Genomic DNA, 22,923 nt, shown 5'->3' with positions numbered 1-22,923 from the left:
CTAGGCCATAAAAAGGAATGAAGTACTGATACATGCTAAGATGAACCATGAAAACATTGTGCTAAGTAAAATAAACCAGCCACAAGACCATATGTTACATGATTATATTTACATACAATGCCTAAAATAAATCTACAGAGACAAAAAGTAGAAGATAAGTGGTTGCTTGGTGCTGGGGAAAAGTGGGGGGTTGCATAGGAATGGGGAGAGTGATGCTAATAGGTATGGAATTTTTAGAGTGACAACTATGTTGTAAAAGTAGGCTGTAGTGATGGGAGCACTACTCCATGAGAACAAACAAAAAATAACTTGTATATTTCAAACAGGTGAACTGTAACGGTATGTGACTTAAATCTCAACAAAGCTGTTAAAAAATTCTTAGTCTCTTACTTTATTACTTGTGATATTTCACTGTGATATTCTGTTTCATTTCATTTAAAAATACATTAGTAGTAACCTCCTGAATTCATCACTGGCTATTTGAAAAACACTGCCGGAGTCCTCCAACAGTAGAACGAATGCCCACTTCTATGATCAGGACTAACCCCATCACACCTCACATTCCAGAAAAAGTCCAACTCTTCCTGGTCATCTTCCCCAAATTCTTACTGCCACAGTATTGAGTACATCCTCCACTTTACCCAATCTTTCAATCCTCCTAGGCCCTTCACTGGCCTTCTGAAATTCCTAATTTGTGATAGCCAAATTTAGCTGATTATACTACCTTTACCGTTCCTTATTATCATCTACCCTCCTTCAATTCTTCCCCACTGACCGAGGATGTTGTCGAATAGTTAGTTCACAGTGAAGTATCCTTATTTCCTTACCACTTGCTTGTATTCACCAATGACTGACCCCTTTGACAGCTCAGCCTCTCTTATTCACTGGCCTCCTCATTTCCACAGACTTTTCATTCAATTCCACCTTAGCAGCCCACTCCAAGTCCATCCTGGGTATTATCATTGCTAGAAGAAACTACCATACCTGTTAAATCTCTACTTCAAGCATCCCACTCTGACCAACACATTCAAGACTTCTAGAGCATTACTTTATCCCATCCCACTCACCTCTAACAATTCTAACAATTCCCAATAAACTTTCTTACTCCCCACCCTGACTTCACCACCTTTCTTAACCAGTTAAGATTTTATGATTAATTCCACTCCTGAAAGCACTCCTAACAAAACCAAAACCACACACACACACACACACACACACACACACACACACCTCATTTCCCTTGTCCCTTCCCTTTTCCTTATTTTATACTGACCTAGTTTTATGTATCACTTTGGCAGGGTGAGGGGCCTATCATTCAATCAAACACAGATCTAAGTGTTGCTATGAAGGTATTTTGCAGATGTTGTTAACATCCACACTCATTTGACTTTAAGTGAAAGAGACAGTTCTCAATAATGTGGATGCTTCTTATTCAATCAGCTGAAATATCTTAAGAGCAAAACTGAGGTTTCCCTGAGGAAGAGGAAATTCAAGTCTGCAGCATCAGCACCTGCCCTACAGATTTCCAACTTGTCATGCTGATACTTGCTAAGATGTATAAGCATCTTAGCTTAAAAACTGAAACACTTTAACACAGGTAAAGTCCCAAAATAGTGCATGATAAATGGTTAAGTACTAAATACCTATCAGCTATAACATTATTAGAATATTCTGGATTCTTGTTTTCCCTTGGTTTTGATTTTTTATTTCTAGCTTATTCAACAGTGTGTGTGTCCTGGAGGAGTAAACCACCTCTGAATTTTGTGGGGGAGAAGTGGCAAGATACAAAATAAACTATGAAATATCCATTAAACAATTAGATCCCTACTGAATTTCAGCCAAGTATCTTCACACACAATATAGCTACCCCAAACCCAACAGCCAAATCAAAGTCACTCCCTCAATTCCCTCCCCTACCTTCATGCTCTCTAGACTTGCAGATTTTTGCCAGTATTATTTTTCTAAGCCTAAATCCTTCCTGTCCACGCTCACTTGCTGCTCACTTCTAAAGGGTCAAGCTATATAGAAGTTATATAATCTATTATCTAGAAGAATCTATATAATAGATTGTTTTCTATGTGCATAGCACCCAGAGGTAATTTCCAGCAGACTAAGTTACACTACTAGAAATTGCCTCTGGGTGCCACGCACATAGAAAACAATCTATTTGTATTATTAAATAATAGACAAAAAAGTTAATTACCAACTCTGCATTCACTGTCATATAATCACTACTTTGTCTTTTTGACATTTTAAAAACCACAATTCAAGTTTTCTTATATTAATGTTGAAAAACTTTACATTGCTTTAATTACTCTCATAATCCCTCAATTTCAATTACTATTCATATCCTTTAAATATACAGCAAGTACAGGTATTTTGATCCTTATTTTATACATTGTGGAGAAAAACTATGTTTTAAAAATCATTGCTACCAATGCAATAAAAGAAAACACTAGGGGTATAAAAGTTGGGAGAGGGGAGATAAAAAACTGGAGTAAGTAAAAAAAAGGATGTATGATTTATACTTGAAAATAAAAAATTTGGGGTGCCTGGGTGGCTCAGTCAGTTGAGTGCCTCTGGCTCAGGTCATGATCCCAGCCAGCATCCTGGGACAGAGCCCCATCTCTGGCTACCTGCTCAGCAGGGAACCTATTTCTCCCTTCCCACTCTGCCTGCGCTCTCTATCACCATCTGTCTCTCTCAGATAAATAAAATCTTAAAAAAAAAAAAAAAAGAAAGAAAAGAAAAACTACAGAATTATTACAAATAGTAACAATTTCTAAAAAGCAAATTATTTAATATAACTAGTCAATAAGCAAAAAAAACAGCTTTCTTTTATATAACCAGGTAGCTGAAATGGAAGAAAAGATGCAATTTCTAACAGCAAAAGAAAGAAAGAATAGCGCAAAACCTAAAAATGCTGTTAGGAATTCAAAAAGGGAATTGAAAAAAATGAAAAGATTAAGTTTTCCCATATTCTTGGATAAAAAGAACACCATAAAACTGCCAATAAATACAAAAAAAGAATCCTAAACACAAACTAAATCAATGTGATAGAGGTTAATCAAGGTGGGAAAGGTGGTGGCAAGAAGGACATATTAACTTGAAAAGGGCATGAGTAAATTTTCTGGGTGATGGTAATGGTCTATATTTTGATCTGGGTATTGCACAAGTAATATACAGGCAAAATTCATTATGCTGTGCATCTTACTATATGCAAACTTTACCTCCATAAAATAAGTAATTAAGTCATCTCAACAGAAATGGAAACTAGACTAGGGATTGATTCCCAAGTAGGCAGACAGATCAGTGGACCAGAAATGGTCCCAAATACACTTAGCAATCCAGTAAATTATTAAGGTAGCATTTCAAATCTGTAAGACAAAAATGGATTATTTAATAAATGATGTTGGGACAACTGGATGGTCATGTGGTGACAAAAATAAGGTTGAACCTATACATAATAGCTTGCCCCAGAATAAACTCCAAATAGGTTAAAAAAAAAAAAAACAAAAAAACAAAACCAAAACCAAAAGGCAGAGAGAGATGAACAAAAAAAACCCTAAGAGTACTGGAAAGATAACATTTGATAATTGCTGGATAATGCTGAGTCAGGGAAAGACTTTCAAACAATGACATACAATTTAGAAGTCAATAAAGATTGGTAAGCACTTTAACTGCTGGGGGAAAAAAATCAGTGTGATAAAACCACCATAAACAAACTAAAAAGTAAAGAGCAAATAAGGAAAAATACTTCCAAAAAATAGCATACAGCTATTTTCCCTAATGTAAAAATAAATTCCCTAACATAAAAATAAATTCGACAAATCTGAGAAGTAACAAAAGTGACATAAAAATAGGCAAGAATATGGACAGTTCACAATGAAGAAAATATAAATAGCCCTTGAAAGACAAAAGATGTTTAATGTTACTCATAATAGCAGGGCTGATGGAATGTAAGTTGAAACAGTTTCTTCAAATGTTATTTTGGCAATATCTATCAAACTTAGAAAGCACATACATTCTAGGAATTCCACTTCTGGATATGTATACTACACGTTTCTATACAAGTGTTAAAAAATGTATATATAAGGAATCCACTGTACCATATCTTTTCATAGCAAAAGGCTGAAAACCATCTAAATGTACATCAAAAGGGGTACTTAAATCAATACTGAACCTGTATAATGGTGTTACAGACTGAACTTGTGTGTCCCCTTTGGGAATTCTGGAGGTAATTAGGACTACAGGAACTCATGAAGATGGAACCCCATGATGGGATTAGTGTCATAAAAAGAAGAGAGAGCAGTGAGGACATGTGAGGACACAGTGAGGTGACATGTCAAGCCAGGAAGAGTCCTCACAGGAACCAAATCTCTGAGCACCTAGATCTTGCACTTCCCAGCCTCCAAAACTGGAATGTTTATTGTTTAAACCACCCAGTCTATGGTATTTTGCTATAGCAGCCCAAGCTAAGACAAATAGTCTCAGTGAAGTGTGTTTTAAAAAAAAAAAAAAAGAAAGAAAGAATAAGCATGACATTTATGTCCTGATTGACTAACAGGAAACCATCCTAAGCTATACTGTTAAGTTAAAAATAAAAGCTAAAGAATACTGTGCATAGTATGGAACAACTTAAATGAAAAAGGTGAAGGCAGAGAACATACATTACACATACAAGGCATACAATCCATCACTGGCCATTCTAAAATCTTTAAAGTTCAGAAAAAATATTTCCTTATAAGTTTAGTACAAACCTATTTGGTGTCAAAATCTGACAATAATTTCCATAAGGCTTTTATAAAGATAAAATTTTTATCTTTATTGTACTATTTATGCTTTTGTTGCAGAAATATTAATGTATTTAATTATAAGATGCTACAACATTCCCCAATAGGGATTTTGAATAATGCAGTAAATGCACTATATTACCTTTCCACAGCAACCCCCCCCCCAAACAAAACAATTCTGAAATACAACTGGATCTAGGGTTTTGGACAAGGTATTTTATATCTCCATTTACTTACACATACATAAACTATCTTTGAAGGGATTCACAGGAAACTTAACAGTGTTTCCTTGTGGAGGAACTGTGTGGCTGTGCAGAATGGGAAGGAGACTATACTGTACATCTTTTTAAATCTTTGAAATTCTGAATCAAGTAAATACATTACCTAAGATGTAAATAAAATTACTAAAACTTTTCAATTCTCAGCTACATGCTTTGGTTTTCGTTTGACTAGAAAGTAACCCTTTCTTGAGTCACAGAGAAATCTGTGATGGCTTTCCTTTATTTCATTTTTGGCTGACCCATGTGGCAGCTGAGAGTCAGAGAGTCATCCTCTAAGGATCAAGTCAAGAAAGGGTGAGTAACCATCCCTCGTAATAGCTTTTAGCTGATATTTTGAAGCTTCATGCCAACCAAAGATTTTCTTTTCTAGTGACCCCAAAAATATTTTTTTCTAGTGACCCCAAAAATATGGTGGGGGGGCTTGGGACCCTCAGCAACAGAAAGCCCATACTTCTCAATATTAGAAAAACTTAAGAAATGCTCCTACCATAAATTTAGCTGTAAGTCATCAAAGCTTCAATACAGGAGTTTGAGGACTCTGATTAGTATTTGAGTAGCATCTTTTCTATCTGCTTTTCATATACTTCCTTTAATACTTTATTGTGTTCCAAAATGAATTTGAGGATAAAAGGTTTATCTTTTATAGCATACAGATTTTGACTTATCTGTACCACACTCTCAACTTTAACCAGAAATTAGGAAAGAAGACATCTTCCTTTCTGCGGTTTATCTAGTGAGTACATTTTAAAAGGTAATATGACAGATATAGGGTTTTGAAGTCCCCAAATGCTCCAACATCCAGCACTCAGACTTCAAGATTAAGGAAATTCCCAATGAAATGCCTATCAATATCTGGTTTCTTGCATTAGGACATAAATGCACTTACATTTGTCCTTATTTCCCATCAGGTTATACTCATGAAAAGTACAGACTAATTTCTACTTCCTGTTGCCCCCACATCACTTAATGAATACCACCTATGTAAAACCAGTGTCATTTCTTAGTTCCTGTCTTCAAGGAGTGATGTACCAATATAACCACAGAAACACTACACAGAAAACTCAGAAAAACACAGGAAAAATATTTCCGGATACTACTTATAAATAGCTTCCCTCGTTTTTCTAGAGGCCTCTAGAAAATGATTAATGAACTGTTGTGGTTACCCAGTCTCTGACAAATTTGCAGTCTTCACAAAGTCACAAATTCCAGTAAGACTAAAGATGGAAAAGCATTCCATTTTCTTCAAATACAGAAACAGGATACAGCTACTCCCAGCTCCTAGATTACCATTCTTTTAGAAATCTGTCAAAATCAACCTAGGAAAGCTTAGACAATTCTCTGCAGTGGGAAAGGTAAACACGGCAAAATAACTTTGTATCAGAGAATGTGGCAAATAATTTTTTTTAATATTTGCTTTTAAATTAAATTTAAAGCAGAGAGGATTACTGTTCCAAACGTTAAATTATTCCAGTCAATTCAGATTAGATGAGACAATCCAGTTTTAAATAAACCCCCAAAGATGCAGAGGGAAACAACTGGCATTTACTGGAGAACTCAGATGTATACATGAAATTTGTTTTTAATTTACCTGGCATTTTCCATTTGTTCCAAGTTAAAAATAATAAGTGATAATAACAGCTAAAATTTCCTGAATACTTACATCTAGGGTCCAGATACTGTACTAGTGCCAAGCACTTTACATGCAATGCCTTACTTAAACCTTACAGCCCTATGAGATTATGTGCTATTATTATTCTCACTTGACAAATAATAAAACAGGCCCAAAGGCAGTATATAACCTGAACTAACCAACCTGGCCATATAGTTAGATTTGGATCATGAATTTGAACTCAGAGCTGACCTTAAAACTTATGGTAACAATGACTATTACGTTTGGGCTCCTTAACTTCCTAAAGGACTGGCAGATTTTAACCAAAACTGACATACTTCCAAAAGGTAACAGGAGACAGACATATATATGTACTGTATAACCCACCACTGTGAAGAAGAACGGCAGCTAATATGTGTTCTAAAAGAACTTATACACATACATATTCACATGTAATTTCAAAAACGGATTTCAATGAAATTTAGCCTGCCCAGATATTTGGAGGCAGGCTTTTGTTTGTTTGGGGGAAGCCCTCTCATAAATCTTTTAAAAGAATATAAATTCACTGTTTAGATATGCCTTTATTCCAATCCTTGATTGGAAGCTTCTTAAGGCAACTCTTCATTTTCACATCTTCCACCAACTCTCTGAGAGTAAAGAGTCTCATTAGTAAAGCATGGTGCCGTGGAATGAATAAAATCTATCATTCAAAAAACTTAAGCTTACAGTGAAATTTTCATTTGTTTTATAAGAATGGATTACAGAAAATACTTAATTTTTTCTGCTTCTGAAAATTACAAAAGTCTAAATTTCATTGCTGTTCCTGACACAGGATTCTGATTATCACCCAAAAACTTTTTATCCCAATATGTTTTCTGGAAAAACCTATCTCAAGAACAACAATTCTATAAAAAATAGTTCCAAAAGGGGTGCCTGGGTGGCTCAGTGGGTTAAAGCCTCTGCCTTCGGCTCAGGTCATGATCCCAGGGTCCTGGGATCGAGCCCAAGGAGCCTGCTTCCTCCTCCCTCTCTCTGCCTGCCTCTCTGCCTACTTGTGATCTCTGTCTGTCAAATAAATAAATAAAATCTTAAAGAAAAAAAAAAAGGTTCCAACAGCCTCAGCTTACAGTTTTAAATTCAAAAAGGTTAAGCAACTTTTCTATGGCTCAGGAACTTGTTGATGACAAAGTCTAGAAGACAGAACTGAAAAGTGAACCTAGGTCTGATTACTGGACAGGTCTAGTTTCACCTATTGCCCTGATAGGACAGCTCTTCTTTTAGTACTCCTGTCTCTTTTTAGGTAATAAAGTCTGTTGACTCAGAACTCATTTCTGAAATCAAAGTTCAAGTTAATCTGCATTAGAGTAAGAAAACTAATTTTCTAAATGTTCATGTAAAGAGCTCATGACTAAGACAATAGGCATCACAGCTCTGAAATAGGCAAATGATTCATATCTAGAACTATGTAGCTACAATGACTTCCTTGCACTACATGAATCCAAAACTTATTCTCCATACCACTGATTTGACCAGAGACCGCTACAGAGCTGGCATCTTAATGTCAGATATTATTTCATACTTCTACATGTGCCACACAGTGGCTGAACTATCTAGATGATTCGAGTATGTCCAAACTCAATTCACAGACAAAGCAGACTAACTTGAATCAGACTTCTATTCAGTAACTTCCTCGACTGTCTCTAGGATAGTTTGTGACTAACTGGACACTTAAGTTAATTCAAGTTGCTTCACTGAGCACTGAGTATCTTCACAAGGTCATTTCCATAAAATTAGGCATTGAGTTTAGATTCTAATCTCATTAATTTGGGTAGAATTTATTATTAAATTAATTTCTTCTCCAAGTGGCCTTTCTCTAAGGACCTAAAGGAGTACAGGGATATAGTTTCCCACACTGCCAGGACAAAAAGACAGCCCATTTCAAACTTATTAATGGAATATACTCACCGAAAGAATCAGTGCTATCTCTTCCTTTAAACATAATTTAGAGTGGAAAGGGGAATAACTGCTCATGGGTAGAGTTTTTCTTGGGTGATGAAAATGTTCTGGAATTAGATAGTAATGATCAATGTAGAACTTAGTGAATATATTAAAAACCACTGATGCACACTTTAAAAGAGTAAATTTTCTGATATGTGAATTATATCTCAATAAAGCTTTTTTTTTTAATCAAAAGAAATTCAAAAACAAAACAAAAAACTGGTTTAACATGTAGCCTGACAATGAGCTACTGCCCAAGGATTTGTATTAGTAACCCTTCCTGAAATCTGACATACTGTAACTAGGTAAAGTACTAAAAGTTTGGTATCTCAAGATTTTCATTCCTTATCTTAATAAAGTATCATTTCCTTTTTACTTGTCTTCTACATCAGGCAATAATGAGCTCACCTCAAATTCTCTCATATCCAAAACAAATGCTAAAATTTATTAAGTAATGAGTGGAAAAAAAATAGAACTTGGATAAGTAAGTATTATTTGGGTTTTTAGGCCCATATGCTTCACCAGTAGAAAAATGTTAAGTTAGGCCCAAATGCTTCACCAAGGTAGAATTTTAAATTAAACATTTCTAAAAATGCAATTAGAAATTAAACATCTCTAATAAAACTTTTTATGTAGCTTATTTCCTATAGTCTAGCTTTTCCACTTATAAATGTCATCAGAAACTTTTCAAGCAATATTCGCAAAAACACAAACTCAGTCATTTTAGACCCCTATTGTAATAACATTATGCCTGTGTGTGATACACAGACTTTTAGACAAGGTTTTGTTGTAAGATAAGGAATTAGAAGTGATGGGGGAAAAAAGGTAAGAAAATATTCAGGGGCACCTGGGTGGCTCAGTTAAGCGTCTGCCTTCTGTTCAGGTCATGATCATAGATCTGTCAGGCTCCCTGTTCAGTGCAGAGCCTGCTTGTCCCTCTCCCTCTGCTCCTCCCTGCCCCCCACCTATAAGCTGTCTCTCTCAAATAAATAAAATCTTTAAAAATAAATAAAATATTCAAGAGCCCCTACTGTGGTACCAGATAATACATATGAACCAATCATTTAGACATCTGAAAGTGACAGTATGCAAGAGGCTTTACAGAGAACTGAAAAGACTGGATTTAAGCCTGGATTTTAAACACTACTAATTGTAAAGAGCTTTTCATCAATCTGACTCTTTTTGAACACTTACTCTATTTCAGGCTAGGTGTCGGAGACAGATGCAAGACAGGCCTGTCCTCAAGGAAGTCCCACTTTGATTGCTTGCTTTTGTCAGGCACAGCACTAAACATGTTCACGGACAGCATATGACCACCTAGGTTTAACCCATAGCAGGGTAATTTGAGATAAACATTACCAGTGACTATAAGACTGTAAGGCTATTAAAACTTAAAAGTTAAATTTGTAAATAAAGAAAGCCATTGTATATTTAGACCAATCTCCTAATTCTACTTCCCAAACACTGTAAGTTCCAAATTGTACCAAAACGAAAACACAACAATAAAATGACCCAGAGTACAACTATACCCTTTTTAACACACACCACTTACATAATTATCTCATTTTAGGGGCATCTATTACAGTTTCGTCAAAGCATCCTCTTTCATTAAATGATACTTCTTTTTACCTTCAAACTCTCCATCTAAATACAGTACTGAACAGTTGCTGAATGAATGAATGAAATAAACAGATGTTCTAATTGCCAAAGATATTTGCTGGATGCTTATCTCAAAACACAATGGACTGACAGACCAGAGTTCTATAGAAAAGACTACTGAATTTCAGAGGTAAAAATAGTAACCAGTGAACATTGATACCATGCATGCAGTCAACATGTTATTAAGTTCACAGTAAACATCTGATGGCGAACTCTCAGAAATTAAAATGAAAAGCGATCATCACAATACTCTAAAATGGACTTGGTTCTACCATCTAAAGACTGGAAACACAAGTGCAAGACAAAGAGAGGAGAGGGTGGGGTGAAAAAGTCAAAAGGTCACCACCGAGTGACCCTCAAGAGAAAAGCCCGATGACCACTAAAGCTCGCTCACAGCTTGATGGACACCTTCCGCGCCAGGTCGAGGGCCCAGGCTCCCCCCCGCAGCCTAGAGCTGAAGGCCACCCCAGCCCTTTTCGGCGCCGCTGCCTGCGTTCGCCCAGAACCTTAGCACAAAGAAACCACGGAGAAACAAAACACAGACCCCGTGGGCGCCGGTCGGCGTCGGGACCCGGCCACCGGAGGAGCGCTCTCGGCTCCCCATTGCCGGGAGAGGCAGCCAGGGCGCGGCGGGCCGCTCAGGCGCCTCCGCCCGGACCTTCCCCGAAGTGTTTCAGAACTTGCCACCCACCCTCCGCTCCATTCTCCCCTCTGGATGAGGATGCGAGACCCCCGTGAGAAGGGCGCGCGAGGACAGACGGGTGGAGCTGGGCGGCGGGCCGGGGGCTGACGGACAGGGAGCACCAGGGTCCCGTAGCCCCACGCCCCCTGACCGGCCCCCGCCTCCCCGGCCGCTATTGTTCCCGCGCCGCCCCCGCCGCCGCGCGCCCCCCGCCGCCGCGCGCTCCCGCCCCCACTCTCGGGAGGGGGTCACGGCTGAGGAGAAGGCGGCGGCGGCGGCGGTGGTGGCGGCGGCACAATAACATAAACACGGCGGGGCCGCGGGCCGCCCCGGCCCTGCGACGCCCGCCGCACTCACCCCACAACGCAAAGAACGACGACAGGAAAGCCCGCCGGCGGGACTGGCGCCGTCCGGGCGGTCGCCACGGCCGTTACCCAGGGCTGCTCGCGGCTCCCCGCTCCCGGCCGCGTCGTTCGGCCTCCGCGGCTCCGCTGAGTAACAGGGACGCGGGCCGTCACCACGCACGCCCGCCCACGTCATCGCGCAGGGCCCCGCCCCCGCGTCTCGGAAATGCTCCGCGGGGCGGGGCAGCCCCGGGGCCCGGATTGCGGGGGCGGGGCCCGCAGTCCGGGGGCGGGACTACTCTAGGGGCCGGGAGGACTGGCGGAGGTCGCCTGGAGGCGGAGCTGCGGGGAGAGTTTCTGATAGCCAAGCGTGAGGGGCGTGTCAGGGAGCCGGGCGGGGCGGGGCCCTGCGCCCGGCACGTGGCGGCGTGTGGCTAGAACGCCAAGCTTTTGCCCGGGGGCATTCCACTAGTGGGAGCCAAAGCCTCAGGGGCTCCTCGCCTCAGGCTTTGAAAGTGAGGTGCACTTAGGCCAGACCCTCCCCACCCTCTCTCTCCCGGGGAGCAGGCACCCAAGTCTGAGCGCACACCGGAGAGACAAAATGCTCCTTACCTTGACCGACAACACATTACATTCTGAGGACACCTGTCCAGAGCCCAGCAACCTACAGCAAGTAATTTTTCTTTTCAGCCACCTGGAAAAAGCCGTCTCCTCTTTTCCCAAAATCACCTCGTGCCAGATTGAATGTATTATCTTATTTATCTCTGAGCCCCACAAAGCATGTATTTATTATAGAAGTGACAAATTGGCGAGCCCTTAAATATCCAACAACGGGTGACTAAATTATATGCATCCATCCAATAGAATATGTCTTAGCAATTTAAATGTTATGTGTTCAAGGAATTTTTTTTTAAGATTTTATTTATTAGAGAGAGAGATCACAAGTAGGCAGAGAGGGAGGCTGGGGTAGGGGTGGGGGGTAGCAGGCTCCCTGCTGAGCAGAGAGCCCAATGCGAGTCTCCATCCCGGGACCCTGAGATCATGACCTGAGCGGAAGGCGAGGCTTAACCCACTGAGCCACCCAGATGCCCCAAGGAGTTCCTAACAATACAGGAAAATGCTGACAGTATATCATTAAGAGAAAGAAGCAGGTATGTATATAACGATCCTACCTACATATTATGTATCCATGGGAAAAAAAAAACTGAAAAGAAATTTGCCAAATTATTTTAACAGTACTTCATCATTGGACTCTGGAATGAAAGGCAAATTGATTCTCTTCTATATTTGTGAATTTTTCCCTCATGGTTTCCAAATGAAACAATTATGTTCATAATCAGAAAAAAGTACATTACTTTAATAATGAATACATAAATACTTGTTGAATAAATGGGTAAATTCAGGTACACTATCTCCCCATGTCCTGTTGGGCTGGCCTGTTCCCAGTGATTCTGAAATGAAATATATATATATGAGCAATCATTTATACATTCTCTCCCTATTTCCTTGCTCCCTCTCAGACTTCTTTATTTCCTTCCTTCCTTTATTTCTCCAATAAATATCTATTTCATGCCCACTCTGTGCCAGGCACCGTGCTAGCCCTGGTAATACAATGGAGCTTACAGATGTAATCAACATAATGTGGAATTAATAATGGTAAAGAAATCCAAAATGATTACTGCATTATAATGCAAACTGATATGGAAACAAAATATTATGAAACTTACTGATAAAGTTTTTAAGGCTAGGAAAGTCTTCCTGGAGAAACTGCCTCTTAAGCTAAGAATAGATTTAACCAGGCAGAAAATGTTTCAGATGGAGGTAACTTGGTGAGCAAGGGTCCTGTGATGAGAAGGAGCAGAGTGAGTTAGAGAAATTGTGGAAAGATCAGCACTGCTGGAAGAACAAGAAGGAGCTATGAGATGAAGTTGGGAAGACAACTGACATATTGCAATCATACTACCAATGTCTTTATCCTAAATTCAATGGGAAACCCTGACATGCTTCAGCAAAAGGGGTGGCATGGTCAGAATGGCATCTTAAAATATCCCTTATTGCAAAGAGGCCAGGTAGATATAGCAGTAGTCTAGATATTAGATGATAGAATCTTGGTCTAGGGTGATGGTAACAGAAACAAGTTAGAGGAAGGATCTGAGGACCATTTAGGAGATCCAAAGCATGTATTTCGGTGATGAGTTAGGTGTGTAATGAAGGAAAGGGAGTCAACAAGAAAAACCCATAGGTTTCTGGCTTGTGGCCGAAGGTAGCTAGTGGTGCTGGCTCACTTAGATGGCTGTCCTAGCAGAAAATGAAGTTTGAATGGAAAGACTGTGAGAGCAGGTAGTTTTTGATCTGACCAAAAGAGATACCATGTTGCAGCTGGATATACAGACCAGAGCTCAGACAGAGAAGAGAGAAATATTGAACATTCAATATACATTCATGATAAAAATTCTTCAAAAATTAAGCATAGAAAGAACATACCTCAGTACAATACAGTCCATATATGACAAGCTCACAGCTAACATGATACTCAATGGTTAAAGACTGAAAGCTCTTCCTCTAGGATCAGGAATAAGACAAGGGTATTCACTCTCACTACTCTTATTCAACATAGTACTAGAAGTCCTACGAGAGCAATCAGGCAAGAAAAAGAAATAAAACAGTAACTCGAAGGGTGCCTGGGTGGCTCAGTGGGTTAAAGTGGCTCAGGTCATGATTCCAGGGTCCTGTGATCGAGCCCTGCATCAGGCTCTCTGCTCCATGGGGAGGCTGCTTACCCCCCCAACCACCTGCCTCTCTGCCTCCTTGTGATCTTTCTCTGTCAAATAAATTTTTAAAAAAATCTAAAAAATAAAGAAACAGTAACTTGAAAAGATATCTGCACTCCTGTGTTCAGTATTTACAATAGCCAAGACATGGAAACAACCTAAGTATCCACTGATAGATGAATGGATAAGGAAGTTGTGGTATAAATATGTACAACAAAATATTATTCAGTCATAAGAAAGGAGGAATCCTGTTATTTGCAACAACATGGATGGACCTCAAAGGCAAATGCTAAGTGAAATCAACGAGACAGAGAAAGACAAATACTATATGTGAAATCTAAAATCAACAACAACAGCAAAACCAAACACATAGATAAAGAGATGAAATTTGCGGTTGGCAGAGAGTTGGGGAAGGGGGAATTGGTGAAGTTCAAAACATATAAATTTGCAGTTGTGAGATAAATAAGTACTAGGTATATCATGTACAACATGATGTCTAGAGCTAACATTGAGGTAGGATATATGGGAAGGCTACTGAGAGTAAATCTGAAGAGTTCTCATCACAAGGCAAAAAAAATTTTCCTTCTTTTCTTTCCATTGCATCTGTATAAGAAAATGGATGTCCGCTGAACATATCGTGGTAATCATTTCACAATATATGTAAACCAAATCATACACTGTATGCGTGAAACTTATACAGTGATGTATATCAATTACTTTTCAATAAACCCGGGGAGGGGGGGTGGTGGGAAGAGATGAATCATTGCCTGAGAGTGATAACTTGAAGCCTCGGGTATGGAAGAGTTAGCCCAGGCCCATGGTACAGGAGGCAGGAAGCAAGGAAAGTAGGCCAGGAGCCAGGCCTGAAGAAATTCAGCATTGAATGACCACGAAGAAGACAAGTCTGGAAAGGAGCTATCAGGGAGGAAGGAAAAAGGGATTCAAGAAGAAAGGAGTGTTTACTAGTATCAGCACAAGAGGAGATTTGAAATCCCAGAGTACTTAGAACCAGGAGTGGATTAGAATGTGCTGAGGAATGATGGGAGATGGGAGAAGGAAGGTGGTGAGTATGGATGGGTCAGGCGTGAAGAAAGACAAACATTTTACATCTGGTAGGGAGACTCCTAGAAGACATAAGAAGGAGCGTGAGTTTACTGGGAGAGCAGGGGCATAACTGGACACACAGATGGAAGTATTGGCCGGGACCTCCTGCTCCTCACTAGACCTCCAGGAAACAAGAGACCATACAATCAGAGAGGTTATGGAGTAAGAGGTGTGAGCCAGAGCAGAGTTCCTGTGAGTTTCATGTCCATTTCTATGATGCAATTAACAGTCTATCTTTCCTTCAGTAGGGAGCACTTCTAAATTAGCATCAGCCTACCAGGGTCAGCTTCCAATTATCTATACCTGCAAAGGATATCCTGTGTGTTTATATAGATGTCCATCTGTGTAATTTCAGAAAGCATTTCACTACTTATAATTGAATTTCATCTTCTTTGATATTCTGAAAATTCAGAATGCTTTTTGTACGCAGATGTGACTCTGGGCCTCTTTCCTTCCCGTGACATTGTTCTTTGTTAACTTCTAGTGCTCCCTTGTTAACCTATTGGGGAGTAACTTAGGAAATGAGGAAAGGCTAAGGAATTCAGGCTTTTTGACTTTTGTCCCAGGGGAGTTGTCTTGGGGACAGCCGGTTCTTAGCTCTCACTGAGCGCACACACGAGTACCCTGGGAGAGGGGCAGAGGGAGAGAGAGCAAATCTAAGCAGACTCCCCATTGAGCATGGACCTCTCCCTCTGCCAAGGCAGGGATCGATCCCAAACCCCTAAGACCATAACCTGAGCCCAAATCAAGGGTCTGACACTCAAACAACCGAGCTACCAAGGCAGTCTGGTTTTCTAATCATGCCCCAGTCACATCTACTCCCTCTGCAAAAGGAAGAGGTTTAGCACGTTGGTCAGTCACCCTGGTGTCTGGGATGCTCTTCGGGGCTCTTTCAAGCCAGCAGGCTCCAGAGGGGGCAGTTCAGGCCCTGGGTGTATGAGGAGAGGAAAGATGAATGTTCTTCTGGCAAACTGGTATCTTCAACTTTGAGAACTATGACTTATTTCCTCAGTGGTAAGACAGGACCAAAATGAACAGAGTTGTTCAGTCACAACTTGAACAAAACCCAGTGGAGATAGAAAATGGTCAGTTCTCTGACTTAAACTTATAAGAATCCACCTTCTTCACTTGGGTTTCCCCTTTCCCTTCACTCCCATAGTCATACATGGTTTACGGTGCACACAAGAGACAACCCAGCTATTCCAGCCTCTAGACTGAGCATATGCACACATTCTCATAGAAAAAATGTTGCACCTTTACTCCTCTAAGATGCTGATTCTCAAACTGTGGTCCCCAGCCAGCAATATCAGTGTCACCTAAAGGCTCATTAGAAATGCAGATTCTCAGACTCAAACAAGCTGAATTAGAAGCCTTAAGGGAGGGCCCATCTGTGTTTTAATGGGCCTTTCAAGTATTTCTGGTGTCCACTCAAGTTTGAGAACCATTGCTCTAGGACACTTGCTCTCAAGTCAGCCAGCTCGTTCAGATCATCTTGAGAAATTTGAAAACTACCCATGCCTAGACTCCATTTCTGGAGATTCTTCTTCAAAGATCTACCAGGCTTTTGTAGTTTTTCAAAACCCCTCAGGTAATTTTTTTTTTAATTTTAATTTTTTTAAAAATTTCTTTCCAGTGTTCCAGAATTCATTATTTATGCATCACACCCAGTGCTCCATATAATACATGCCCTCCTTAATACCCACCACTGGGCTCACCCAACCCTCCACCCCTCTCCCCTCCAAAACCCTCAGTTTGTTTCTCAGAGTCCACAGTCCCCCATGGTTTGTCTCCCCCTCCAATTTCCCCCAACTCACTTCTCAATAATTTTGATATGCAGCCAAGATTGAGAGCGAGTGCTTTAATTTAACATATTTTCTGTTCTTTAAAATCTCAGAGCAGGCTCAGTCAGTTGGGCCTCTGCTTCAGCTCAGGTCATGGTCCCAGGATCCTGGGTTCAGGGTTCAGAGGGGAGCCTGTTTCTCCCTTTGCCTGTTGCTCCCCCTGCTTGTACTCTTTCTCTGTCAAATAAATAAATAAAAATATTTTTAAAAACTCTCAGGACAACCTGCCCTCTCCATTAGTTTTTGTTTCAATTTTTCTCTTAATCTTTTATTATTTACTCTTTTTTCGAATGTTCTGCCGCCCATATCCCACAACTTAGATGTACCTCTGCTATAATTTCCTCTTTCAATCCACATCCAGATATTGAAGATACTGAGTACTTATTCCCTGGAGAAAGAGAGAAAGGGAAATGAATGACAGGAAAAGAATATATTGTTGAAGTCCTATAACTAATAAAATCCTTGTTATTTTAAATAAGCATATATTTAGGAAGAAGGCTTTCCACTAGACCTCTGGACAAAGATGCTCTTCTTTATTTACAATTATTTAGCCTAGAATTTCTTCTAAGCTGGTGGAATTTTGCCATTTTGTATCTGAGGGTAGGTTCCAGGGCTCCTTGTGTCAAAACCAGCAAGATTAACTCTCAGCTGTGGGTTAACATAGCTGTATCAGGCTGGCCAGCTCTGAGCTTGTTGTGGGACTAAGAAGGCAGAGGAGAGGGGAGATTTTATTCTGGAGAAAAGGCAGGGGCCAGGGCCATAACCCTTTAAGGTATGAGGTTTGAAATGAACACCAGCTACGTAAAGGAGAAAGCAAGCATTTCTCCTGAATCTGAGGCAGTCTATGCCCTGACTAATGCTTGAGGGATGAGCAGTCCAAGGTAAATAGTGGAGAAACTTATTTCTGGGGGTGCCAAGTCATGATGACTGGATAAGGTCTCAAACCCAGACCCCAACTTACTCACCACCCTCCAACACCACCCACAGTATTCTATTTCCTTGTAGAGTCAAGGTGTGGGTTGGTAACCGTCAGCCTATGCCAAGCAGAGAGCAGAATCAGCAGGTCAAATGGGATATCACTAATACCTTCTTCTCAAAGGTATGACCTTGGCATGTGGTTCTGTCTACCACCAAGCAATCAAGCAAGGTCTACCATGTGAAGGAATGTCTGTGTAGAGACAGGGACCAGGCTGTTTGGATTATCTTGTGACGGCACATACCCATGTACTTGGAGAAGACAGGATCACACAGAAGGACATCAGATTCAAGTACTTGGTTCAGTCTGCCCTCACAGCAGGTTAGGACTTCAGAAGGCAGAATTTTCCCATTGTTTCAGAGGTCAACAGCCCCAGGAGGGAGATCAGACAGGACCAAAAGAGGCAAGCCAAATAGAAAACCAAATACAAAGAGCTGGCCTCAGGATCAGAGATAGTAATCATAAAAACAAAACAAAACAAAACTACACAGACACACGGAAAAGAAATCCCCCCAAAAGCCTAGCCAACACACTAGATTTCCTCCTACTCCAACAGGTCTTACAGCTTTTAGATTAGAGAGAAGATTCTTGAGAGTGCTGAGTAAGCTGTGAAGTCAAGGAGTTTTGAATAGTACTCAATAGGGATCAAAAGCCAGGGATTCAAAATGACATAACTGTAGACATTTCTCTAGAATCCTTGTCACCCTGGGTGGAGAAATAGAGACAGCCCTTGAAGAGGTGTATCGAGCAGCTGGTGACAGGGGGAGGTGATGGTGGTCCTGGGCTTGTTGAATGGCAAGAGGAAGGGCAAGAAGGTCCAAATAAGGACCCTGGAACCCAGGCTGAACAGGAGGATCAGTGAGGTCTGTAGAGGACACATAGATTGGGGCTAAATTCACACAAGGAACAAGGGGCTTCTGTTCTTTAGGACTGAGAATGGTTGTCAATGCATATAAGGGAGTGCAAGAGGGAGGTAGATAGGACTTGGATGAGCTACGCAGTTGAAGTTTTCAATGTGGAGCAGCCCCTAGGCATGTTTATAACTGTGAATGCTTGGTCTGAAGCAGAAGTACATATCTCTCAAACTAAGTGATAGAGAAACTGTGAGCCTTTTGTGTTTGGCAGGTAGTTTGACCAGATGTCCCAGCTTGTCTAGGATAGGCCCACATTATATCTTTTGTGTCTGTGTAATGATTAATAGTGTTTCCCAGACTTTCAAATGTACCCAGGTTTGAATGATTGCATTTATCAGCAGTGGCAGTAATAGAAGCCAGCAGTGGTGCCCACGACCCAGGACAGGGGAGGGGAGTTACATGAGTGCCATGCTGAGACTCCAGGAGGAGACATCTTCCCATGGGTATCCAAAGACTCAACCCTGGGAATCTTCACAAATAGGAACTCTTCAGCCTGAACACAAGGACAGAAGCTACCCACAGTCCAGCTTCTAAAGTCATGGTTCTGGATAGAGGACTTTCATGCTAAGTATTCAGCTTCGGGGTAGCTAACCTCTCTCTTCTCCAGGCTTGTTACAGAGTCAAGAGATGGAGAAAGCATGAGAAAGGTATCCCAGGAAAGTGGAGTAAGAGATCATTTGCATGAGTGGCTGAGCTACTCACTTCCGTCTTCCCGCTGGTGGACTGAACTAGGCTTCAGCAGCTGGAGGTGGTCAGTTTTCCATACCTGTCTAGGATGTACTGTTCTCCCTTCTTCCAGGCTTGGAATCCTTTTGGATCTTAGGAGCACGGATCAGAAAGAGAACACTGGAATAAAGTTAGCAGGCCTATGGAAGTATACAGCCTCTGAGAAAGGTTTTTGTCCCAGTTTGGGTGTGTTGGTACCAATGATGCATATCCTAATTGTCTTGGAACCACTCACACTGGCCCCTGGATCTTGACCCTGTGCCTAGAGATGATCTGGCACAAGGCCAAAGTTCCCCTTGGAGGTGAATTGAAGTTCAGAATTTCATATCATCCTCATATGATATGAGGATGATATGAAATTTTTGTTCAGATAAGGAAATCAGTTTAGAGAGGCTAGGTCATTTGCCTAATGTCATCAAGGTCCTCAACTGCAGTGTCTGGAGTTGGAAAACTCAGAGCTGGCTCTAGTCCCTACCACTGCTGCCTCCCAAGGAATGTGTTGTTTCTTCTTTAATTTTGAAGGAATGGTTGCCTTAATTAGGCAGTGCTGCTCACCCAAGGATCCTCAAAGGTCATCCTGACAAAGAACCCTGGCTTTTCCTGATCTAGGAGATTGGCTGTGGTTCCAGGGGTGGCCAGCAGGTGTCGTGGTCACTGGTCACTTGCAGTGTGCTGAGTCTGCGTTGTTGTACATAGGACTATTTGTCATTGTTCTTTGAAAGCCTTTCTTTTCAGCAACTTGACAAGAGCAAAGAAAAACATCCCGAACAATGCATACCAGTCCTTCTTACTTTATGAACACCTGCCAACATTTGGATGAACGCTTCAGTCCGTGGGAAGAAATCATATTGACATTGAGCTCATGACCCAAGAGAATATAAAGAATTCCTAGATTTCTAAAAGAACTGTTTTATTTAAAAAAATTTTTTTCTACAGATAATAGACTATAGAGGCATAGAGGAGCAGTATTGCAGGCCTCCCCAGTACGAAGCTGTTTATACACAGACCTCATTTACCATTCTCTTTTGCAGGCTGTGAAGTGTGCCTGCCACAGGACTGATTTCAGTAAATGATGATGATTAACTTGTATCTGTGTCTGTGCTCATTTAATTCTCACAAACATTCTATCTTAACAGAGAGGTAAAGTAATTCATCCAAATTCCCATGGTCACAGAGTGGTGGGATTGATGAATGAGTGAGCTATGGAAAGATGAAGAAGCTTCATTGTTCTTATGCTTTTCCAAGCCTGGCCTCAGGAGCCGGGGGAAGACCTCTAGAGGCGGACCTCTCTTCCCCAGATGGGCAGACTGTTGAGAGAGTGGAAAGGAGCACAGTGTGGGGGTGCGTAGCTGTGACTTCAGCTGAGATCAGGGGCAGCAGGACAAAGTTCCCATCTCAAGGACCAACAGCAGCACTTCCATCATGAGTGAGTATGAGCCAAAGCCAGTATGGGCACTTTATGCGTGAAGCCTGCCTCATTCATCAAGTAAAACTTTTGGGCAAGAAGTGGTGGGAACATAGTGTGCCTGGCCCCTTTATTACAGAGCAAATCCATGGAGTCTGCCTGTGATGCAGAAGGAGAAGCGACAAAGGATCTGCCCTGGCCAAGCTCACCTTCTTAGTGGGAGAGAAACCATCAAAGAATGGGCCCATTTTCTGAATTTTGTGCTTCCTTTCTCAGTTGGGCACGCAAGAGGTTATTTCTCTTCCTAGCACCTTGCCAGCAGCTAGACTACGTTGCCATGGGAAGAAAGGACACGGGAGCTTGGTATCTTCAAGCTTCACCTTCGTGGCCTTGACCTGTATTTGTCTCCACCTGCTCTGCACTCCAAGGGCCTTTGTCTGTTCCTCCTCTGTCTGCAGAGCAGGCTTCAGTGGATTCTGGCCCCAGGGCACTCCTGCTTTGTCTCTGAGCTGCAGACGTTCCTTCTTTTCTGCGTGGGCCAGAACATTCCATTGAGATCATTGCTCCTGAAAGGAGAGCCACACAAGATGAGATGAAAAGGGAAAAGTTTTCTGCATGCTCAGTGTCTGACCCTGAGGTGCATCATTCTGCTTCGGCTGTGAGGACCCTCCCTCTGCCTTCTCCTTGTGACTTACAGAGTTGGACGGCAGAACTTTGCCATGCAAATCTATTAAAGTATGCACCTTCTTTTCAATTATGATTTGCAGAAAAGCAATGCCCAAATTTTATTTCAGTGAATAGTAGCAATACTAACTGAGGTCAGTCATTCCAAATCCCACACAATGGTCAGAGTTCGCTGCACCAGACTGGGTAAGCTTTAGCAGAAGTTGAAAGGTAAGCCCCCCGGGCAGATAAGTAAAGTGGCAGGTCCCAGGCCCTGGCCCAACCTTTCTGTCTGGTCTGCCAGTCTCAGTTGGTTCTGTTCCCCTTCCCTGTATTCCTAATTTCCCTGTCCTTTCTGATCACATACAGATCCCACATAGCTTAGCCCTGTCCTGGTCAGCACTACCCAGCCCTAGGACAGCCCTTCTGTGATATTTACGAGGCTCCTCCTTCTTTTGTATCCAAAGCCCCCTTTCTGCCAGTCTTTTTCAAATTTGTCTGCTCCAGATTTGGAACTTGGGTGTCTGGTCTTTAGAAATCTCTGCCCTCCCCTCACTGACGGCACATGCAATGTCAGAAGCAGAGCAAGTCTTTGACACTTGTCCATGCCTTGTCCCAGTTATCTTCTCCCCTCCCTGGGCCTCCCTCTGGCCTTTCTGATTCTCTGACCCTCCACTCAGCTCTCACCCCCGTGGACCTACCTGCTGCTCATCATCTTTGCTATTCCCCTCTAATGGATCACCATCTCAGTGTTTCCAGTATCCACCACACACTGTTTCCATTTTTAAGTCTGAACTTCAACTGACTTTGTGAGCTAGTTTCCTGAAAAGATTGAGGCCATCTAACATGAAATTTCTCAAATTCTCCCCCATCAACCTCAAAATTTCTATGTCCTTTCACTCAGCTGTTTCCCTTTTTTCTACTTCAAAAAGAGAACTACTTCTCCACCTCTCCAAGAGTTTCCTTTGCATTGAGTCTTCTAATGGAAGAAATACAGGGTTTGAAGTATGACTGGATTTCAAATCCCAACTTTACCATCTGTTATAGCTCTGTGGGCTTGGGCAAATCATTTGACATCTGTGAACCTCAGTTTCTTAATCTGTAAAATGGAGATAATACTCCTTAATTTCTAGTATGTGTGCATATGGAATCATACA

At 41.4% G+C, this 22,923-nt stretch overlaps 1 protein-coding gene across 11 annotated transcripts in view; it reads right to left on the bottom strand.

Moving 5' to 3' along the window:
- MAPK8 (mitogen-activated protein kinase 8) overlaps nucleotides 1-11,558 on the bottom strand; it is a 99,483-nt gene extending 87,925 nt beyond the window's left edge. For 5 of the 11 annotated variants that reach the window (XM_059397977.1, XM_059397976.1, XM_059397973.1 and 2 more), the window contains exon 1: nucleotides 11,380-11,558. The gene's annotated coding sequence lies outside the window, so the exon portion shown is untranslated. Of the gene's footprint in view, nucleotides 1-8,648; nucleotides 8,747-9,875; nucleotides 9,999-11,379 lie in introns of all 11 variants that reach the window. The other 6 variants (XM_059397974.1, XM_059397975.1, XM_059397979.1 and 3 more) reach the window with 5 other exon arrangements.
- Between the last annotated feature and the right edge of the window lie 11,365 nt (nucleotides 11,559-22,923).

Source organism: Mustela nigripes, chromosome 4, assembly GCF_022355385.1.
Source record: "Mustela nigripes isolate SB6536 chromosome 4, MUSNIG.SB6536, whole genome shotgun sequence".
Classification (NCBI taxonomy): domain Eukaryota; kingdom Metazoa; phylum Chordata; class Mammalia; order Carnivora; family Mustelidae; genus Mustela; species Mustela nigripes.
This window is presented reverse-complemented; position numbering and strand designations above follow the sequence as displayed.